At 40.2% G+C, this 18,273-nt stretch overlaps 2 non-coding genes across 2 annotated transcripts; one reads left to right on the top strand and one right to left on the bottom strand.

Moving 5' to 3' along the window:
* Window positions 1-2,617: 2,617 nt before the first annotated feature.
* On the bottom strand, window positions 2,618-2,725 carry LOC112787443 (small nucleolar RNA R71). Its single transcript, XR_003194858.1, has one exon. It is a non-coding gene; the product is annotated as a small nucleolar RNA R71 (small nucleolar RNA).
* A 14,816-nt stretch (window positions 2,726-17,541) lies between these two features.
* Window positions 17,542-17,649, top strand: LOC112787442 (small nucleolar RNA R71). Its single transcript, XR_003194857.1, has one exon. It is a non-coding gene; the product is annotated as a small nucleolar RNA R71 (small nucleolar RNA).
* The last annotated feature ends 624 nt before the right edge of the window (window positions 17,650-18,273 follow it).

The following is an 18,273-nucleotide window of genomic DNA, read 5'->3' as shown; positions in this document are numbered from 1 at the left end:
TCAATTACTTACTCATGTAAACCCTAGTGACTAGTTTATTATAAATAGGACCTCTTACTATTGTATTAGACGTCTTTTAGACCATCCTGGATTGTATTTTGATCCTGTGATCTCGTTTAGGGGGCTGGCCATCTCGGCCATGCCTGGACCTTCACTTATGTATTTTTAACGGTAGAGTTTCTACACTCCATAGATTAAGGTGTGGAGCTCTGCTGTTCCTCAAAGATTAATGCAAAGTACTACTGTTTTCTATTCAATTCTTCTTATTTCGCTTCTAAGATATCCATTCGCACCCAAGAACGTGATGAAGGTGATGATTATGTGTGACGCTCATCATCCTTCCCCCTTATGAACGCGTGCCTGACAAACACTTCTGTTCTACATGAATTAAGCTAGAATGAGTATCTCTTAGATCTCCTAACCAGAATCTTCGTGGCGTAAGCTAGAATGATGGCGGCATTCAAGAGAATCCGGAAGGTCTAAACCTTGTATGTGGTATTCTGAGTAGGATTCAATGATTGAATGACTGTGACGAGCTTCAAACTCGCGATTGTTGGGCGTTAGTGACAGACGCAAAAGGAGGGTGAATCCTATTCCAGCATGATCGGGAACCGACAGATGAATAGCCGTGCCGTGACAGGGTGCGTGAGCATATTATTCACTGAGAGGAGGGGATGTAGCCACTGACAACGGTGATGCCCTTGCATAAATCCAGCCATGGAAAGGAGTAAGACTGATTGGATGAAGATAGCAGGAAAGCAGAGGTTCAAAGGAACGAAAGCATCTCCATTCGCTTATCTGAAATTCCTACCAATGAATTACATAAGTATCTCTATCCCTATTTTATTATATAATATTCGAAAACACCATTATCACTTTATATCTGCCTGACTGAGATTTACAAGGTGACCATAGCTTGCTTCATACCAACAATCTCCGTGGGATTCGACCCTTACTCACGTAAGGTATTACTTGGACGACTTTAAAAATTTTTCAAAAATATGTTCTTGATGTTCATCTTGACATTCAAAGTGTTCTTGGTGTTCATCTTGACATTCATCTCATTCATACATGCATTCATTGTTTTGATTCAAAAATTTCATGCATCGCATCTTTTTAGTGTTTTTCTCTTGCATCATGAAAATTCAAAAATCAAAAAAATATCTTCCCTCTTTTCTCTCATCAAATTCGAAAATTTGGATTGAGTTTTTCAAAAATTTTTGAAAATCAAATTGTTTCTCATGAGTCAAATCAAATTTTCAATTTGAAAATCTTATCTTTTTCAAAATCTTTTTCAAAAATCAAATCTTTTTCAAAATTATTAGTTATTTTCGAAAATTCCAAAAATATTTTTCAAAAATCTTTTTCTTATTTTTATACCAAATTTTCGAAAATAACATAAACAATTAATGTTTTGATTCAAAAATTTGAAGTTTGTTACTTGCTTGTTAAGAAAGATTCAAACTTTAAGTTCTAGAATCATATCTTGTGATTTCTTATGAATCAAGTCATTAATTGTGATTTTAAAAATCAAATCTTTTTCAAAACTAATTCCTATCATATCTTTTCAAAAATATCTTCTTATCTTATCTTTTTCAAAAATATCTTTTCAAAATATCTTTTCTAACTTCCTAACTTCTCATCTTTTTAAAATTTGTTCCAACTAACTAACTAACTTTTTGTTTGTTTCTTAACTTTTTCAAAACTACCTAACTAACTCTCTCTCTCATTTTTCGAAAATATCTTCCCCCTTTTTCAAAATTTCTTTTAATTTATTAATTAATTTAATTTTCAAATTTTTAAATCTTAATTTTCGAAAATCACTAACATTTTTTCAAAAAACTATTTTCAAAAATCACTAACTCCTTTTCAAAAATAATTTTCGAAAATTCCCTCCTTCTCTCTCATCCTATTCTATTTATTCATTCATTAACTAACATCTCTTCCTCACATCATCACCAAATTCGAACCCCCTCTTCTATATGTGTTCGAATTTCTTCTTCTTTTCTTCTATTAACAATAAGGATCCTCTTTACTGTGACATAGAGGATTCCTCTTCTTTTCTTTTTCTCTCCTCTTTCTTATGAGCAGGGACAGAGAAAAAGGCATTCTTGTTGAAGCTGATCCAGAACCTGAAAGGACTCTGAAGAGAAAATTAAGAGAAGCTAAATTACAACAATCCAGAGACAACTTGATTGAAAATTTCGAACAAGTAAAGGAGATGGCAGCCGAACCCAACAACAATGCAAGGAGAATGCTTGGTGACTTCACTGCACCTAATTCCAATTTACATGGAAGAAGCATCTCCATTCCAGCCATTGGAGCAAACAACTTTGAGCTGAAACCTCAGTTAGTTTCTCTGATGCAACAGAACTGCAAGTTTCATGGACTTCCATCTGAAGATCCTTTTCAGTTCTTAACTGAATTCTTGCAGATATGTGATACTGTTAAGACTAATGTAGTAGATCCTGAAGTCTACAGGCTTATGCTTTTCCCTTTTGCTGTAAGAGACAGAGCTAGATTATGGTTGGATTCTCAACCCAAAGACAGCCTGAACTCCTGGGATAAGCTGGTCACGGCTTTCTTAGCCAAGTACTTTCCTCCTCAAAAGCTGAGCAAGCTTAGAGCTGATGTTCAAACCTTCAGACAGAAAGAAGGTGAATCCCTCTATGAAGCTTGGGAAAGATACAAACAGTTGACCAAAAAGTGTCCTTCTGACATGCTTTCAGAATGGACCATCCTGGATATATTCTATGATGGTTTATCTGAGCTATCAAAGATGTCACTGGACACTTCTGCAGGTGGATCCATTCATCTAAAGAAAACGCCTGCAGAAGCTCAAGAACTCATTGACATGGTTGCTAATAACCAGTTCATGTACACTTCTGAAAGGAATCCTGTGAGTAATGGGACGCCTATGAAGAAGGGAGTTCTTGAAGTTGATACTCTGAATGCCATATTGGCTCAGAATAAAATATTGACTCAGCAAGTCAATATGATTTCTCAGAGTCTGCATGGAATGCAAGCTACATCCAACAGTACTCAAGAGGCTTCTTCTGAAGAACAGAAGAAGCCTATGATCCTGAGAACCTTGCAATAGCAGAGGTAAATTACTTAGGTGAACCTTATGGAAACACCTATAACTCAACATGGAGAAATCATCCAAATTTCTCATGGAAGGATCAAAAGCCCCAACAAGGCTTTAATAATGGTGGAAGAAACAGGTTTAGCAATAGCAAGCCTTTTCCATCATCAACTCAGCAACAGACAGAGAACTCTGAACAAAATGCTTCTAATTTAGCAAATCTAGTCTCTGATCTATCTAAGGCCACTGTAAGTTTCATGAATGAAACAAGGTCTTCCATTAGAAATCTGGAAGCACAAGTGGGCCAGCTGAGAAAAAGGATCACTGAAATCCCTCCTAGTACTCTCCCAAGCAATACAGAAGAGAACCCAAAAGGAGAGTGCAAGGCCATTGACATAAGCGCCATGGCCGAACCTGTGAGGAGAGGAGAGGACGTGAATCCCAAGGAGGAAGACCTCTTGGGACGTCCAGTGATCAATAAGGAGCTTCCCTCTGAGAAACCAAAGGACTCTGAGGCTCATCTAGAGACCATAGAGATTCCATTGAACCTCCTTATGCCCTTCATGAGCTCTGATGAGTATTCCTCTTCTGAAGAGAATGAGGATGTCACTGAAGAGCAAACTGCCAAGTTTCTTGGTGCAATCATGAAGCTGAATGCCGAATTATTTGGCATTGATGCTTGGGAAGTTGAACCTCCCTTGTTCATCAATGAACTAAGTGATCTGGATCAACTGACATTGCCTCAGAAGAGACAGGATCCTGGAAAGTTCATAATCCCTTGTACCATAGGCACCATGACCTTTAAGGCTCTGTGTGACCTTGGTTCAGGGATAAACCTCATGCCCCTCTCTGTAATAGAGAAACTGGGAATCTATGGGGTGCAAGCTGCTAAAATCTCACTAGAGATGGCAGACAGCTCAAGAAAACAGGCTTATGGACAAGTAGAAGATGTATTAGTAAAGGTTGAGGGCCTTTACATACCTACTGATTTCATAGTCCTGGATACTGGAAAGGAAGAGGATGAATCCATCATCCTAGGAAGACCTTTCCTGGCCACAGCAAGAGCTGTGATTGATGTTGACAGAGGTGAAATATTCCTTCAATGGAATGAGAACTCCCTTGCGTTTAAAACTCAAGGATCTCCCTCTGCAACCATGGAGAGGAAACAGGAAAAGCTTCTCTCCAAGCAGAGTCAACCAGAGCCCCCACAGTCAAACTCTAAGTTTGGTGTTGGGAGGCCACATCCAAACTCTAAGTTTGGTGTTGAACTCCCATATCCAAACTCTAAGTTTGGTGTTGGAGAGTTTCAACAAAGCTCTGCACATCTGTGAGGCTCCATGAGAGCCCACTGTCAAGCTATTGACATTAAAGAAGCGCTTGTTGGGAGGCAACCCAATGTTTATCTAATTCTTATTTTTATTGTTTTTCATGTTTTCTTTGGTTTATGATCATAAGGAGTCACAAAATAAATATAAAAATTGAAAACGGAATCAAAAACAGCAGAAGAAAAATCACACCCTGGAGGAGCATCTGTCTGGCGTTCAAACGCCAGAACAGAGCATAGTTCTGGCGCTGAACGCCCAGAATGGGAGCATCCTGGTGCTGAACGCCCAGAACAAGCATGGTTCTGGGGTTCAACGCCAGAAATGGCAGCAAAAGGGCGTTGAACGCCCAAAATGGGCACCAACCTGGCGCTGAACGCCCAGAGTTGTGTGCAAGGGCATATTACATGCCTAAATTGGTGCAGGGATGTAAATGCCTTGACACCTCAGGATCTGTGGACTCCACAGGATCCCCACCTACCTCATCATCTCTCTTTCCATTCATGATCATCCCTTCTTTTTTTCCATTTACCACTCACATCCATACACCCACTACCTTCAAAAATTCAACATCTCTCTCCCACCCAATCCCACCCATATGGCCGAATACACACTCCCATCCATCTCCTCCATATCTTCTTCTTATTCTTCTATTCTTTCTTCTTTTGCTCGAGGGCGAGCAACATTCTAAGTTTGGTGTGGTAAAAGCATAGCTTTTTTTTGTTTTTTTTTCATAACCATTGATGGCACCTAAGGCCAGAGAAACCTCTAGAAAGAGGAAAGGGAAGACAAAAGCTTCCATCAAGGGTCTATAGCTCAGTGGTAGAACATTTGACTGCAAATCAAGAGATCCCTGAGATACCTCAGGGGATACATTTTCTTCCACACAATTATTGGAAGCAACTAAGGGTGGAACATCAAGAGCACTCCATCATCCTTCATGAAATCAGAGAAGATCTAAAAGCAATGAGAGAGGAGCAACAAAGACAAGGAAGAGACATAGAAGAGCTCAAGGACATCATTGATTCCTCAAGAAGGAAATGCCACCATCAATAAGGTGGATTCATTCCTTGTTCTTAATTCTTCTGTTTTTCGTTTTCTATATTATGTGCTTATCTGTGTTTGTGTCTTCATTACATGATCATTAGTAGTTAGTAACTTTGTCTTAAAGTTATGAATGTCCTATGAATCCATCACCTCTCTTAAAATAAAAACTATTTTAATTCAAAAGAACAAGAAGTACATGAGTTTTGAATTCATCCTTGAACTTAGTTTAATTATATTGATGTGGTGACAATGCTTCTTGTTTTCTGAATGTATGCTTGAACAGTGCATATATCTTTTGAAGTTGTTGTTTAAGAATGTTAAATATGTTGGATCTTGAAAGAATGATGACTAGGAGACATGTTATTTGATAATCTGAAAAATCATAAAAATGATTCTTGAAGCAAGAAAAAGCAGGAAAGAACAAAGCTTGCAGAAAAAAAAAAGAAAAAAAAATAGGCGAAAAAAATATAGAAAGAAAAAGCAAGCAAAAAAAGCCAATAACCCTTAAAACCAAAAGACAAGGGCAAATAAAAAGGATCCCAAGGCTTTGAGCATCAGTGGATAGGAGGGCCTAAAGGAATAAAATCCTGGTCTAAGCGGCTAAACCAAGCTGTCCCTAACCATGTGCTTGTGGCGTGAAGGTGTCAAGTGAAAACTTGAGACTGAGCGGTTAAAGTCAAGGTCCAAAGCAAAAAGAGAGTGTGCTTATTAAGAACCCTGGACACCTCTAATTGGGGACTTTAGCAAAGCTGAGTCACAATCTGAAAAGGTTCACCCAATTATGCGTCTGTGGCATTTATGTATCCGGTGGTAATACTGGAAAACAAAGTGCTTAGGGCCACGGCCAAGACTCATAAAGAAGCTGTGTTCAAGAATCATCATACTGAACTAGGAGAGTCAATAACACCATTCGAAATCTGAAGTTCCTATAGATGTCAATCATTCTGAACCTCAATGGATAAAGTGAGATGCCAAAACTATTCAAGAGGCAAAAAGCTATAAGTCCCGCTCATATGATTGAAGCTCTGTTTCATTGATAGTTTGGAATTTATAGTATATTCTATTCTTTTTATCCTATTTTGATTTTCAGTTGCTTGGGGACAAGCAACAATTTAAGTTTGGTGTTGTGATGAGCGGATAATTTATACGCTTTTTGACATTGTTTTTAGTATGTTTTTAGTAGGATCTAGTTACTTTTAGGGATGTTTTTAATAGATTTTGTGTTAAATTCACATTTCTGGACTTTACTATGAGTTTGTGTGTTTTTCTGTGATTTCAGGTATTTTCTGGCTGAAATTGAGGGACTTGAGCAGAAATCAGATTCAGAGGTTGAAAAAGGACTGCTGATGCTGTTGGATTCTAACCTCCCTGCACTCAAAGTGGATTTTCTGGAGCTACAGAACTCGAAATGGCGCGCTTTCAATTGCGTTGGAAAGTAGACATCCAGGGCTTTCCAGAAATATATAATAGTCCATACTTTAGCCAAGAATTGACGATGTAAACTGGCGTTCAACGCCAGCTTTCTACCCAAATCTGGCGTCCAGCGCCAGAAAAGGATCCAAAACCAGAGTTGAACGCCCAAACTGGCACAAAAACTGGCGTTCAACTCCACAAATGGCCTCTGCACGTGCAACACTTAAGCTCAGCCCAAACACACACCAAGTGGGCCCCGGAAGTGGATTTATTCATCAATTACTTACTCATGTAAACCCTAGTGACTAGTTTATTATAAATAGGACCTCTTACTATTGTATTAGACGTCTTTTAGACCATCCTGGATTGTATTTTGATCCTGTGATCTCGTTTAGGGGGCTGGCCATCTCGGCCATGCCTGGACCTTCACTTATGTATTTTTAACGGTAGAGTTTCTACACTCCATAGATTAAGGTGTGGAGCTCTGCTGTTCCTCAAAGATTAATGCAAAGTACTACTGTTTTCTATTCAATTCTTCTTATTTCGCTTCTAAGATATCCATTCGCACCCAAGAACGTGATAAAGGTGATGATTATGTGTGACGCTCATCATCCTTCCCCCTTATGAACGCGTGCCTGACAAACACTTCTGTTCTACATGAATTAAGCTAGAATGAGTATCTCTTAGATCTCCTAACCAGAATCTTCGTGGCGTAAGCTAGAATGATGGCGGCATTCAAGAGAATCCGGAAGGTCTAAACCTTGTCTGTGGTATTCTGAGTAGGATTCAATGATTGAATGACTGTGACGAGCTTCAAACTCGCGATTGTTGGGCGTTAGTGACAGACGCAAAAGGAGGGTGAATCCTATTCCAGCATGATCGGGAACCGACAGATGAATAGCCGTGCCGTGACAGGGTGCGTGAGCATATTATTCACTGAGAGGAGGGGATGTAGCCACTGACAACGGTGATGCCCTTGCATAAAGCCAGCCATGGAAAGGAGTAAGACTGATTGGATGAAGATAGCAGGAAAGCAGAGGTTCAGAGGAACGAAAGCATCTCCATTCGCTTATCTGAAATTCCTACCAATGAATTACATAAGTATCTCTATCCCTATTTTATTATATAATATTCAAAAACACCATTATCACTTTATATCTACCTGACTGAGATTTACAAGGTGACCATAGCTTGCTTCATACCAACAATCTCCGTGGGATTCGACCCTTACTCATGTAAGGTATTACTTGGACGACCCAGTGCACTTGCTGGTTAGTTGTATCGAAGTTGTGACAATTATGTATTGAGAACAGAGCACCAAGTTTTTGGAGCCATTACCAGGGATTGTTCGAGCCTGGACATCACAATTTCGTGCATCAATGATGCACAAAGTGATACCTAACATTAATATGCTTGGTACGAGTATGATGAACATGATTTTAGCCAAATGAATCGTACTTTGACTATCGCAATTAAGATTCAAACAATCTTGCTTAAAACCCAAATCATCTAGAAGACCCCTGATGACAAGTCATCCTAGCATATTTTAACTAGTCTTTTTCTTTTGTTTTCATTAAGATTATGCACTTTCTTGAGCTACAAGCAAGCTAATTGAGTAGATTTTCATGTTTCCCTTGATTGAATCAACCATATTTGAATTCATGCCATTTCATGAGGTTTTATGCTATATTTGTTGCATATTATGAAAGAATGAATATCTCATGATTTTGAGCATAGCTTTGATGTGTTTGGTTGATTAATGATAGGTGAAGAAAGCTTGGAGAAAGTTTGAAGCAAGAAGGAATGGCTAGGAGTGAAGAGAGGACAATGGAATAAGTGAAATTGAACCAGGAAGAAAAAAGCTGGACCTAAAGTTACCATCAAACTTTTGCACAAACTTTTGGTTGAAAAGTTAGCCCCAACGTTAGCCCCCTAACTTAGAGGCTAACGTTGGAACTTGAAAATTCTCCCCTGGGCTCCAAAAGTTTGCGCCAACGTTAGCCCCCTAACTTTGAGGCTAACGTTGGCACATGAATTTCTCCCCTGGGCACCAAAAGTTTGCGCCAACGTTAGTCCCCTAACTTTGAGGCTAACGTTGGCATGAGAAACTCCTCCCTGGCCACCTAACGTTTGCGCCAACGTTAGACCCCTAACTTGGAGGCTAACGTTGGCACATGAAAATACAAGGGAGAGGAGCAAAAGTTTGCGCCAACGTTAGCCCCCTAACTTGGTGGCTAACGTTGGCGCCACAAGCACACTAGGCAAGGCCAACGTTAGGGTCAAAGTTAGACCCCTAACGTTGGCACCAACGTTGATATCAGCAAATTGTGCTAGCTGATATGAAAAGTTGGAGCCAAATCAAACTTTTGGTCCAACTTTTGCAAAACTCAAACCCGGTTCAATTGGTTCACTTTGGTTCTTCTTCAAACTCCAAGAGCAATCAACCAAGGCCTCTTTCAACCCAATTCCACCAAGAGCAAAGGCCCAACTCAAGGCTTGAAAATCATTGAAAGAAAGTGTATAAATAGGATAGAATTCAAGTTTTTCGGAGTTTTTTCCTTTTGAATTTTCATAATAGTTTTCGGAGAGCTTTGGATATTGAGTGATCTTTAATTTCTTGTCTTGGGGAAGGAGAATTCACTTCTCTTCCTCTCATTTTTATTGCTTTCAATTTCAATTACAATTGTCTTGGATTTTGGGTTGGAGAATTGAAGAAATTCTGTTTCAATCTCAACCTTGGATCTCTCTGTTTATTTACTGCAATTGAATTTCCGTTTCTGTTACTTGATTCTCATTTACTTTCCTTGCAATTTACAATTTCCTTTGCAATTGTTCTTGTTGGATCTAGGAAGGCATTGAGATCTAGACTTGGTTTTCTAGTCTCTGGGCCCTGAGATCTCAATTTTACATTCTCTGTTTCTTGCTTTTAATGTTCATTTACTTTACTGCTTCAAGATCCGTTTCAATCCCAATTCCCTTTTCCTCTTCTGTTTAATGCAATTCAACTTTTCCATGTTTAAATTCTGCAAATCTATTTCCCAATTCCCTTTACAATTCCAGCTGTTTACATTTCTTGCACTTTAAGATTCCGCAATTTACATTTCTTGCATTCTAAGTTTCTGTTATTTAATTTCTTGTTCTTTAAGATTCAGCAATTTATTTCATGTTCTCTTTAATTCCATGCAATTTAATTTCTGCAAATCACAAAACACTCAACCAAACCTTGATTCGCTTGACTAAATTAACCACTAAACAAAAATTGCTCAATCCTTCAATCCCTGTGGGATCGACCTCACTCCCGTGAGTTTTTATTACTTGATGCGACCCGGTGCACTTGCCGGTTAGATTTGTGTTTTGGGAGAAATTTATTTTTTCACCAAAATACTCATCAAGTTTTTGGCGCCGTTGCCGGGGATTGATTAGATTGACAATGATTAAGTGAGGTGGTGATCTAGATCAAGTACTTTTTCTTTAATTTTGATTAACCCACTAACTGTTTGATTTTTTGCTTAAACTAACTAACACTTCAATCTGGCAATAAATTGAAGTGTCACTGGTTTTGTGCATTTCTCATGCTCTGCTTGTATGTCAGGTACAAGAAGAACCATACCCAATTTTCATGAACAAGACGAAAGAACTCTCAGGAGGTTAAGAAGAGCTGAAAGAGGGAAAATATTGTTGGAGAAGAGGAATCAGACGAAGAATTCCAAGAGATGGAGGAACATTTGACCAATCCACCAGGTGGAGAAGACAACAACAATGGCAACCCACCCCAGAGGAGAGTTTTGGCTTCCTATACCTTTGCAAATCCTAGACATTGTGGGAGCAGCATCTTGGCTCCAAATGTCAATGCTAACAATTTTGAACTCAAGCCACAACTCATCACTTTGGTTCAGAACAACTGCTCTTTTGGTGGAGGACCACTTGAGGACCCACACCAACATTTGTCCACTTTCTTGAGGATATGCAACACTGTCAAAACTAATGGAGTGCCCCCTGACAGTTACAAACTGATGCTATTCCCATTTTCTCTCAGGGACAAGGCCACTCAATGGTTGGAATCGTTTCCAAGGGACAGCATTAATGGTGCACGAAATTGTGATGTCCAGGCTCGAACAATCCCTAGTAATGGCTCCAAAAACTTGGTGCTCTGATCTTAATTCATGATTGTCACAACTTCGATACAACTAACCAGCAAGTGCACTGGGTCATCCAAGTAATACCTTACGTGAGTAAGGGTCGAATCCCACGGAGATTGTTGGTATGAAGCAAGCTATGGTCACCTTGTAAATCTCAGTCAGGCAGATATGAAGTGATAAATGTGTTTTCGAACATTATATAATAAAATAGGGATAGAGACACTTATGTAAATCATTGGTAGGAATTTCAGATAAGTGAATGGAGATGCTTTTCGTTCCTCTGAACCTCTGCTTTCCTGCTATCTTCATCCAGTCAGTCTCATTCCTTTCCATGGCTGGCTTTATGTGATACATCATCAATGTCAATGGCTACTTTCGGTCATCTCACGGGAAAATGATCCAATGCCCTGTCACGGCACGGCTAATCGTCTGGAGGCATCACCCTTGTCAATGGCTTCATCTTATCCTCTCAGTGAATAATATGCTCACGCACCCTGTCACGGCACGGCTATTCATCTGTCGGTTCTCGATCATGCTGGAATAGGATTTACTATCCTTTTGCGTCTGTCACTAACGCCCTGCAATCGCGAGTTCGGAGCTTGTCACAGTCATTCAATCATTGAATCCTACTCGGAATACCACAGACAAGGTTTAGACTTTCCGGATTCTCTTGAATGCCGCCATCATTCTAGCTTACGCCACGAAGATTCTGGTTAGGAGATCTAAGAGATATTCACTCTAGCTTAATTCATGTAGAACAGAAGTGTTTGTCAGGCACGCGTTCATAGGGGAGAAGGATGATGAGCGTCACACATAATCATCACCTTCATCACGTTCTTGGGTGCGAATGGATATCTTAGAAGCGAAATAAGAAGAATTGAATAGAAAACAGTAGTACTTTGCATTAATCTTTGAGGAACAGCAGAGCTCCACACCTTAATCTATGGAGTGTAGAAACTCTACCGTTGAAAATACATAAGTGGAGGTCCAGGCATGGCCGAGATGGCCAGCCCCCTAAAACGTGATCAAAGGATCATAAGGTAATCCAAAGATAATCCAAAGATGCCTAATACAATAGTAAGAGGTCCTATTTATAATAAACTAGCTACTAGGGTTTACATGAGTAAGTATTTGATGTGTAAATCCACTTCCGGGGCCCACTTGGTGTGTGTTTGGGCTGAGCTTAAGTGTTGCACGTGCAGAGGCCATTTGTGGAGTTGAACGCCAGTTTTTGTGCCAGTTTGGGCGTTCAACTCTGGTTTTGGATCCTTTTCTGGCGCTGGACGCCAGATTTGGGTAGAAAGCTGGCGTTGAACGCCAGTTTACGTCATCAATTCTTGGCCAAAGTATGGACTATTATATATTGATGGAAAGCCCTGGATGTCTACTTTTCAACGCAATTGGAAGCGCGCCATTTCAAGTTCTGTAGCTCCAGAAAATCCACTTTGAGTGCAGGGAGGTCAGAATCCAACAGCATCAGCAGTCCTTCTTCAACCTCTGAATCTGATTTCTGCTCAAGTCCCTCAATTTCAGCCAGAAAATACCTGAAATCACAGAAAAACACACAAACTCATAGTAAAGTCCAGAAATGTGAATTTAACATAAAAACTAATGAAAACATCCCTAAAAGTAACTAGATCCTACTAAAAACATACTAAAAACAATGCCAAAAAGCGTATAAATTATCCGCTCATCACAACACCAAACTTAAATTGTTGCTTGTCCCCAAGCAACTAAAAATCAAATAGGATAAAAAGAAGAGAATATACTATAAATTCCAAACTATCAATGAAACAGAGCTTCAATCATATGAGCGGGACTTATAGCTTTTTGCCTCTTGAATAGTTTTGGCATCTCACTTTATCCATTGAGGTTCAGAATGATTGGCATCTATACGAACTTCAGATTTCGAATAGTGTCATTGACTCTCCTAGTTCAGTATGATGATTCTTGAACACAGCTTCTTTATGAGTCTTGGCCGTGGCCCTAAGCACTTTGTTTTCCAGTATTACCACCGGATACATAAATGCCACAGACACATAATTGGGTGAACCTTTTCAGATTGTGACTCATCTTTGCTAAAGTCCCCAATTAGAGGTGTCCATGGTTCTTAAGCACACTCTTTTTTTTGCTTTGGACCTTGACTTTAACCGCTCAGTCTCAAGTTTTCACTTGACACTTACACGCCACAAGCACATGGTTAGGGACAGCTTGGTTTAGCCGCTTAGACCAGGATTTTATTCCTTTAGGCCCTCCTATCCACTGATGCTCAAAGCCTTGGGATCCTTTTTATGTGCCCTTGCCTTTTGGTTTTAAGGGTTATTGGCTTTTTCTGCTTGCTTTTTCTTTTTCTTTCTATATATTTTTTTTTCGCCTTTTTTTTTCATTTTTTTTTCTGCAAGCTTTGTTCTTTGCTTCTTTTTCTTGCTTCAAGAATCATTTTTATGATTTTTCAGATTATCAGATAACATGTCTCCTAGTCATCATTCTTTCAAGAGCCAACATATTTAACATTCTTAAACAACAACTTCAAAAGACATATGCACTGTTCAAGCATACATTCAGAAAACAAGAAGCATTGTCACCACATCAATATAATTAAGCTAAGTTCAAGGATAAATTCGAAACTCATGTACTTCTTGTTCTTTTGAATTAAAACATTTTTTTTTAAGAGAGGTGATGGATTCATAGGACATCCATATCTTTAAGACAAAGTTACTAACTACTAATGATCATGTAATGAAGGCACAAATATAGATAAGCACATAACATAGAAAACAAAAAACAGAAGAAAGAAGAACAAGGAATGAATCCACCTTAGTGATGGTGGCGTCTCCTTCTTGAGGAACCAATGATGTCCTTGAGCTCTTCTATGTCTCTTCCTTGTCTTTGTTGCTCCTCCCTCATTGCTTTTTGATCTTCTCTTATTTCATGAAGCATGATGGAGTGCTCTTGATGTTCCACCCTTAGTTGTCCCATATTGGAACTCAATTCTCCTAGGGAGGTGTTGATTTGCTCCCAATAATTTTGTGGAGGAAAGTGCATTTGAGGCATCTCAGGGATCTCATGGAAATGAGCTTCTTGCGCCTCTTGAGCTCCATGACTGGGCTCTCTTGCTTGCTCCATCTTTTTCTTAGTGATGGGCTTGTCCCCTTTAATGAGGATATCTCCCTCTATGTCAATCCCAGCTGAATTGCATAGGTGGCAAATGAGGTGAGGAAAGGCTACCCTTGCCATGGTGGAGGACTTGTCAGCCACCTTGAGGTATAATCTCATGAACTTCCACCTCTTCTCCAATCATGATGCTATGGATCATGATGGCCCGGTCTATAGTAACTTCAGACCGGTTGCTAGTGGGAATGATTGAGCATTGAATAAACTCCAACCATCCTCTAGCTATAGGCTTGAGGTCCAATCTTCCTAGTTGAACCGGCTTGCCTTTGGAGTCAATCTTCCATTGAGCTCCCTCTACACATATGTCCATAAGGACTTGGTCCAACCTTTGATCAAAGTTGACTCTCCTTGTGTAGGGGCGTGCGTTCTCTTCCATGTATGGCAAGTTGAACGCCAACCTCACATTTTTCGGACTAAAATCTAAGTATTTCCCCCGAACCATTGTAACATAGTTCTTTGGATCCGGGTTCTTACTTTGATCATGGTTCTTGGTGATCCATGCATTGGCATAGAACTCTTGAACCATTAGGATGCCGACTTGTTGGATGGGATTTGTTAGAACTTCCCAACCTCTTCTTTGAATTTCATGTCGGATCTCCGGATACTCATTTCTTTTGAGTTTAAAAGGGACCTCAGGGATCACCTTCTTCTTGGCCACAACATCATAGAAGTGGTCTTGATGGGCTTTGGAGATGAATCTTTCCATCTCCCATGACTCGGATGTGGAAGCTTTTGTCTTCCCTTTCCCTCTTCTAGAGGATTCTCCGGTCTTGGGTGCCATCAATGGTAATGGAAAAACAAGAAAGCTATGCTTTTACCACACCAAACTTAGAATATTGCTTGCCCTCGAGCAATAAACAAAAGAATAGAAGAAGAAGAAGAAGAAATATGGAGAGGGAGAGGGAATTGTGGTTTCGGCCAAGAGGAGTGTAGAGGGGTGTGTTGTGTGAATTTGAAGAAGAATGGAGGGCTTTATATAGGGTAGGGAGGTGGGGTATTGGTTCGGCCATATGGGTGGGTTTGGGTGGGAAATTGATTTTGAATTTTGAAGGTAGGTGGAGTTTATGAGGTAAGTTTATGGGGAAGAGTGGATGGATGTGAATGGTGAAGAGGTGATGGGGAAGAGTGTTTATGGGGTTGTGTAAAAGAGAGTGGTGAGAAGAGGTGAGTGGAGGTAGGTGGGGATCCTGTGGGGTCCACAGATCCTGAGTGGATCCTGTGGGGTCCACAGATCCTGAGGTGTTCAAGGATTTACATCCCTGCACCCATTAGGCATGTAAAAATGCCTTTGTACCCAACTCTGGGCGTTCAGCGCCAGGTTGGTGGCCATTTTGGGCGTTCAACGCCCATTTGTGTGCCATTTCTGGCGTTGAACGCCAGAACCATGCCTGTTCTGGCGTTCAGCGCCCAGAAGCTGCCCATTTTGGGCGTTCAACGCCAGAACCATGCTCTGTTCTGGCGCTGAACGCCAGACAGATGCTCCTCCAGGGTGTGATTTTTCTTCTGCTGTTTTTGATTCCGTTTTCAATTTTTATATTTATTTTGTGACTCCACATGATCATGAACCTAAGAAAACATGAAAAACAATAAAAATAAGAATTAGATAAACATTGGGTTGCCTCCCAACAAGCGCTTCTTTAATGTCAATAGCTTAACAATGGGCTCTCATGGAGCCTCACAGATGTGCAGAGCTTTGTTGAGACTCTCCAACACCAAACTTAGAGTTTGGATATAGGAGTTCAACACCAAACTTAGAGTTTGGTTGTGGCCTCCCAACACCAAACTTAGAGTTTGACTGTGGGAGCTCTGGTTGACTCTGCTTGGAGAGAAGCTTTTTCTACTTCCTCTCCATGGTTGCAGAGGGAGATCCTTGAGTTTTAAACACAAGGGAGTCCTCATTCCATTGAAGGACTAGTTCACCTCTGTCAACATCAATCACAGCTCTTGCTGTGGCCAGGAAAGGTCTTCCTAGGATGATGGATTCATCCTCTTCCTTTCCAGTATCCAGGACTATGAAATCAGTAGGTATGTAAAGGCCCTCAACCTTTACTAATACATCTTCTACTTGTCCATAAGCCTGTTTTCTTGAGCTGTCTGCCATCTCTAGTGAGATTTTAGCAGCTTGCACCCCATAGATTCCCAGTTTCTCTATTACAGAGAGGGGCATGAGGTTTATTCCTGAACCAAGGTCACACAGAGCCTTAAAGATCATGGTGCCTATGGTACAGGGTATTATGAACTTTCCAGGATCCTGTCTCTTCTGAGGCAATGTCAGTTGATCCAGATCACTTAGTTCATTGATGAACAAGGGAGGTTCAACTTCCCAAGTATCAATGCCAAATAATTTGGCATTTAGCTTCATGATTGCACCAAGAAACTTGGCAGTTTGCTCTTTAGTAACATCCTCATTCTCTTCAGAAGAGGAATACTCATCAGAGCTCATGAAGGGCATAAGGAGGTTCAATGGAATCTCTATGGTCTCTAGATGAGCCTCAGAGTCCTTTGGTTTCTCAGAGGGAAGCTCCTTATTGATCACTGGACGTCCCAGGAGGTCTTCCTCCTTGGGATTCACGTCCTCTCCTCTCCTCACAGGTTCGGCCATGGCGCTTATGTCAATGGCCTTGCACTCTCCTTTTGGGTTCTCTTCTGTATTGCTTGGGAGAGTACTAGGAGGGATTTCAGTGATCTTTTTTCTCAGCTGGCCCACTTGTGCTTCTAGATTTCTAATGGAAGACCTTGTTTCATTCATGAAACTTACAGTGGCCTTAGATAGATCAGAGACTAGATTTGCTAAATTAGAAGCATTTTGTTCAGAGTTCTCTGTCTGTTGCTGAGTTGATGATGGAAAAGGCTTGCTATTGCTAAACCTGTTTCTTCCACCATTATTAAAGCCTTGTTGGGGCTTTTGATCCTTCCATGAGAAATTTGGATGATTTCTCCATGTTGAGTTATAGGTGTTTCCATAAGGTTCACCTAAGTAATTTACCTCTGCTATTGCAGGGTTCTCAGGATCATAGGCTTCTTCTTCAGAAGAAGCCTCTTGAGTACTGTTGGATGCAGCTTGCATTCCATGCAGACTCTGAGAAATCATATTGACTTGCTGAGTCAATATTTTATGCTGAGCCAATATGGCATTCAGAGTATCAACTTCAAGAACTCCCTTCTTCATAGGCGTCCCATTACTCACAGGATTCCTTTCAGAAGTGTACATGAACTGGTTATTAGCAACCATGTCAATGAGTTCTTGAGCTTCTGCAGGCATTTTCTTTAGATGAATGGATCCACCTGCAGAAGTGTCCAGTGACATCTTTGATAGCTCAGATAAACCATCATAGAATATATCCAGGATGGTCCATTCTGAAAGCATGTCAGAAGGACACTTTTTGGTCAACTGTTTGTATCTTTCCCAAGCTTCATAGAGGGATTCACCTTCTTTCTGTCTGAAGGTTTGAACATCAGCTCTAAGCTTGCTCAGCTTTTGAGGAGGAAAGTACTTGGCTAAGAAAGCCGTGACCAGCTTATCCCAAGAGTTCAGGCTATCTTTGGGTTGAGAATCCAACCATAATCTAGCTCTGTCTCTTACAGCAAAAGGGAAAAGCATGAGCCTGTAGACTTCAGGATCTACTCTATTAGTCTTAACAGTATCACATATCTGCAAGAATTCAGTCAAGAACTGAAAAGGATCTTCAGATGGAAGTCCATGAAACTTGCAGTTCTGCTGCATCAGAGAAACTAATTGAGGTTTCAGCTCAAAGTTGTTTGCTCCAATGGTAGGAATGGAGATGCTTCTTCCATGTAAATTGGAATTAGGTGCAGGGAGGTCAGAATCCAACAGCATCAGCAGTCCTTCTTCAACCTCTGAATCTGATTTCTGCTCAAGTCCCTCAATTTCAGCCAGAAAATACCTGAAATCACAGAAAAACACACAAACTCATAGTAAAGTCCAGAAATGTGAATTTAACATAAAAACTAATGAAAACATCCCTAAAAGTAACTAGATCCTACTAAAAACATACTAAAAACAATACCAAAAAGCGTATAAATTATCCACTCATCAATTAACAACTGGGATGATTTGGTAACTAAGTTCCTT

This window comes from Arachis hypogaea, chromosome 20 (genome assembly GCF_003086295.3).
Source record: "Arachis hypogaea cultivar Tifrunner chromosome 20, arahy.Tifrunner.gnm2.J5K5, whole genome shotgun sequence".
Taxonomy (NCBI): domain Eukaryota; kingdom Viridiplantae; phylum Streptophyta; class Magnoliopsida; order Fabales; family Fabaceae; genus Arachis; species Arachis hypogaea.
Note: the sequence above shows the minus strand (reverse complement) of the source record. Positions and strands in the feature narration are given on the sequence as shown.